A 5269-nucleotide genomic window follows, 5' to 3' on the forward strand; every position below is an offset into this window, starting at 1 on the left:
GGGGGTGTGTCATGCGTGTTTAATTGCAGAGGGAACTGACTGGTATTCTTTTTAAAGTATATAGATTAGGTACATTAACTAAAATCACAAAATGTTCTCATTTGTAACAGGGTATATAATGCTTGTTTAAATGCAGGTTATGACCTGTCCTTTATGCCACACGGTAGAAAGACGGCACTTACCATTTGATAATGTAGTACAGAAATATAACACATTTTCTGGTTAATAGTGACTTGATGCATGATTGTTCAACCATTTTATAAACATGTTCCATATACTGCAAGTTAAACAAAAAAACAGCTATATTTATATGCGGTTTTATCTCAGTTTACAAAAGAGTGATGGATTTATGACTGGTTTTGGGCTGCTTTGGATTATTGAATAAAGTATTAGGAAGCATGTGAGGGTTCACCGGGCATAAACTGGTCCCGCTCTTCAATCATCAATCAAATGTATTTATAAAGCCCTTCTTACATCAGCTGATGTCACAAAGTGCTGTACAGAAACCCAGCCTAAAACCCCAAACAGAAAGCAATGCAGGTGTAGAAGCACAGTGGCTGTGAAAAACTCCCTAGAAAGGCCAGGACCTAGGAAGAAACCTAGAGGATCCAGGCTATGAGGGGTGGCCAGTCCTCTTCTGGCTGTGCCGGGTGGAGATTATAACAGAACATGGCCAAGATGTTCAGATGTTCATAGATGACCAGCAGGGTCAAATAATAATAATCACAGTGGTTGTAGAGGGTGCAACAGGAGTAAATGTCAGTTGGCTTTTCATAGCCGATCATTCAGAGTATCTCTACCGCTCTTGCTGTCTCTAGAGAGTTAAAAACAGCAGGTCTGGGACAGGTAGCACGTCCAGTGATTGGGTCAGGGTTCCATAGCCACAGGCAAAACAGTTGAAACTGGAGCAGCAGCACGACCAGGTGGACTGGGGACAGCAAGGAGTCATCAGGCCAGGTAGTCCTGAGGCATGGTCCTAGGGCTCAGTTCCTCCGAAAGAGAGAATTAGAGAGAGCATACTTAAATTAACACAGGACACCGGATAAGACAGGAGAAATACTCCAGATATAACAGACTGACCCTAGCACACCGACACAAACTATTGCAGCATAAATACTGGAGGCTGAGATAGGAGAGATGGGTATCACATAAGGGTTTCATAACACATTGCACAACACAAATTCATAAGCAGTACAGAAGCCATCGTAATACAGCTGGCTGGCTACGAGAGGCCTTAGCTGTGATGTTTTGCAGCACGTAGGGTACGTGGAAGTCTTTCAGCTGGCCTCACAGTTTCCTGTTTAGGATTCTGTCTGCACAAATGGTAAAGGTCAGAGATTGGGATATAATGACGAGATACTCATGTCTCCACCCTAACACGCTGACTACACCATCCTCGTTTTTTTTTTATTTATTTTACCTTTATTTAACCAGGTAGGCAAGTTGAGAACAAGTTCTCATTTACAATTGCGACCTGGCCAAGATAAAGCAAAGCAGTTCGACAGATAAAACGACACAGAGTTACACATGGAGTAAAAACAAACATACAGTCAATAATGCAGTATAAACAAGTCTATATGCAATGTGAGCAAATGAGGTGAGAAGGGAGGTAAAGGCAAAAAAAAAAGGCCATGATGGCAAAGTAAATACAATATAGCAAGTAAAATACTGGAATGGTAGTTTTGCAATGGAAGAATGTGCAAAGTAGAAATAAAAAAATAATGGGGTGCAAAGGAGCAAAATAAATAAATAAATACAAATTAAATACAGTTGGGAAAGAGGTAGTTGTTTGGGCTAAATTATAGGTGGGCTATGTACAGGTGCAGTAATCTGTGAGCTGCTCTGACAGTTGGTGCTTAAAGCTAGTGAGGGAGATAAGTGTTTCCAGTTTCAGAGATTTTTGTAGTTCGTTCCAGTCATTGGCAGCAGAGAACTGGAAGGAGAGGCGGCCAAAGAAAGAATTGGTCTTGGGGGTGACTAGAGAGATATACCTGCTGGAGCGTGTGCTACAGGTGGGAGATGCTATGGTGACCAGCGAGCTGAGATAAGGGGGGACTTTACCTAGCAGGGTCTTGTAGATGACATGGAGCCAGTGGGTTTGGCGACGAGTATGAAGCGAGGGCCAGCCAACGAGAGCGTACAGGTCGCAATGGTGGGTAGTATATGGGGCTTTGGTGATAAAACGGATTGCACTGTGATAGACTGCATCCAATTTGTTGAGTAGGGTATTTGAGGCTATTTTGTAAATGACATCGCCAAAGTCGAGGATTGGTAGGATGGTCAGTTTTACAAGGGTATGTTTGGCAGCATGAGTGAAGGATGCTTTGTTGCGAAATAGGAAGCCAATTCTAGATTTAACTTTGGATTGGAGATGTTTGATATGGGTCTGGAAGGAGAGTTTACAGTCTAACCAGACACCTAAGTATTTGTAGTTGTCCACGTATTCTAAGTCAGAGCCGTCCAGAGTAGTGATGTTGGACAGGCGGGTAGGTGCAGGTAGCGATCGGTTGAAGAGCATGCATTTAGTTTTACTTGTATTTAAGAGCAATTGGAGGCCACGGAAGGAGAGTTGTATGGCATTGAAGCTTGCCTGGAGGGTTGTTAACACAGTGTCCAAAGAAGGGCCGGAAGTATACAGAATGGTGTCGTCTGCGTAGAGGTGGATCAGGGACTCACCAGCAGCAAGAGCGACCTCATTGATGTATACAGAGAAGAGAGTCGGTCCAAGAATTGAACCCTGTGGCACCCCCATAGAGACTGCCAGAGGTCCGGACAGCAGACCCTCCGACTTGACACACTGAACTCTATCAGAGAAGTAGTTGGTGAACCAGGCGAGGCAATCATTTGAGAAACCAAGGCTGTCGAGTCTGCCGATGAGGATATGGTGATTGACAGAGTCGAAAGCCTTGGCCAGATCAATGAATACGGCTGCACAGTAATGTTTCTTATCGATGGCGGTTAAGATATCGTTTAGGACCTTGAGCGTGGCTGAGGTGCACCCATGACCAGCTCTGAAACCAGATTGCATAGCAGAGAAGGTATGGTGAGATTCGAAATGGTCGGTAATCTGTTTGTTGACTTGGCTTTCGAAGACCTTAGAAAGGCACGGTAGGATAGATATAGGTCTGTAGCAGTTTGGGTCAAGAGTGTCCCCCCCTTTGAAGAGGGGGATGACCGCAGCTGCTTTCCAATCTTTGGGAATCTCAGACGACACGAAAGAGAGGTTGAACAGGCTAGTAATAGGGGTGGCAACAATTTCGGCAGATAATTTTAGAAAGAAAGGGTCCAGATTGTCTAGCCCGGCTGATTTGTAGGGGTCCAGATTTTGCAGCTCTTTCAGAACATCAGCTGAATGGATTTGGGAGAAGGAGAAATGGGGAAGGCTTGGGCGAGTTGCTGTTGGGGGTGCAGTGCTGTTGTCCGGGGTAGGAGTAGCCAGGTGGAAAGCATGGCCAGCCGTAGAAAAATGCTTATTGAAATTCTCAATTATGGTGGATTTATCAGTGGTGACAGTGTTTCCTATCTTCAGTGCAGTGGGCAGCTGGGAGGAGGTGTTCTTATTCTCCATGGACTTTACAGTGTCCCAGAACTTTTTTGAGTTAGTGTTGCAGGAAGCAAATTTCTGCTTGAAAAAGCTAGCCTTGGCTTTTCTAACTGCCTGTGTATAATGATTTCTAGCTTCCCTGAACAGCTGCATATCACGGGGGCTGTTCGATGCTAATGCAGAACGCCATAGGATGTTTTTGTGTTGGTTAAGGGCAGTCAGGTCTGGGGAGAACCAAGGGCTATATCTGTTCCTGGTTCTAAATTTCTTGAATGGGGCATGTTTATTTAAGATGGTTAGGAAGGCATTTTTAAAAAATATCCAGGCATCCTCTACTGACGGGATGAGATCAATATCCTTCCAGGATACCCCGGCCAGGTCGATTAGAAAGGCCTGCTCGCAGAAGTGTTTCAGGGAGCGTTTTACAGTGATGAGTGGAGGTCGTTTGACCGCTGACCCATTACGGATGCAGGCAATGAGGCAGTGATCGCTGAGATCTTGGTTGAAGACAGCAGAGGTGTATTTAGAGGGGAAGTTGGTTAGGATGATATCTATGAGGGTGCCCGTGTTTAAGGTTTTGGGGAGGTACCTGGTAGGTTCATTGATTATTTGTGTGAGATTGAGGGCATCAAGTTTAGATTGTAGGATGGCTGGGGTGTTAAGCATGTTCCAGTTTAGGTCGCCTAGCAGCACGAACTCTGAAGATAGATGGGGGGCAATCAGTTCACATATGGTGTCCAGAGCACAGCTGGGGGCAGAGGGTGGTCTATAGCAGGCGGCAACGGTGAGAGACTTGTTTTTAGAGAGGTGGATTTTTAAAAGTAGAAGTTCAAATTGTTTGGGTACAGACCTGGATAGTAGGACAGAACTCTGCAGGCTATCTTTGCAGTAGATTGCAACACCGCCCCCTTTGGCAGTTCTATCTTGTCTGAAAATGTTGTAGTTTGGAATTAAAACTTCAGAATTTTTGGTGGTCTTCCTAAGCCAGGATTCAGACACAGCTAGAACATCCGGGTTGGCAGAGTGTGCTAAAGCAGTGAATAGAACAAACTTAGGGAGGAGGCTTCTAATGTTAACATGCATGAAACCAAGGCTATTACGGTTACAGAAGTCGTCAAAAGAGAGCGCCTGGGGAATAGGAGTGGAGCTAGGCACTGCAGGGCCTGGATTCACCTCTACATCGCCAGAGGAACATAGGAGGAGTAGAATAAGGGTACGGCTAAAAGCTATGAGAATTGGTCGTCTAGAACGTCTGGAACATAGAGTAAAAGGAGGTTTCTGGGGGCGATAAAATAGCATCAAGGTATAATGTACAGACAAATGTATGGTAGGATGTGAATACAGTGGAGGTAAACCTAGGTATTGAGTGATGAAGAGAGAGATATTGTCTCTAGAAACATCGTTGAAACCAGGAGATGTCATTGCATGTGTGGGTGGTGGAACTAATAGGTTGGATAAGGTATAGTGAGCAGGACTAGAGGCTCTACAGTGAAATAAGCCAATAAACACTAACCAGAACAGAAATGGACAAGACATATTGACATTAAGGATAGGCATGCTTAGTCGAGTGATCAAAAGGGTCCGGTGAGTGGAGAGGTTGGTTGGTGATTTAGACAGCTAGCCAGGGCATCGGTAGCAAGCTAGCATAGGATGGAGGTCTGTTAGCCACCCCTTACGTTCCGTCAGTAGATTAGTGGGGTTCCGTGTGGTAGAGGGGATTAATCC

Source organism: Oncorhynchus kisutch, linkage group LG22, assembly GCF_002021735.2.
Source record: "Oncorhynchus kisutch isolate 150728-3 linkage group LG22, Okis_V2, whole genome shotgun sequence".
NCBI classification, from domain to species: domain Eukaryota; kingdom Metazoa; phylum Chordata; class Actinopteri; order Salmoniformes; family Salmonidae; genus Oncorhynchus; species Oncorhynchus kisutch.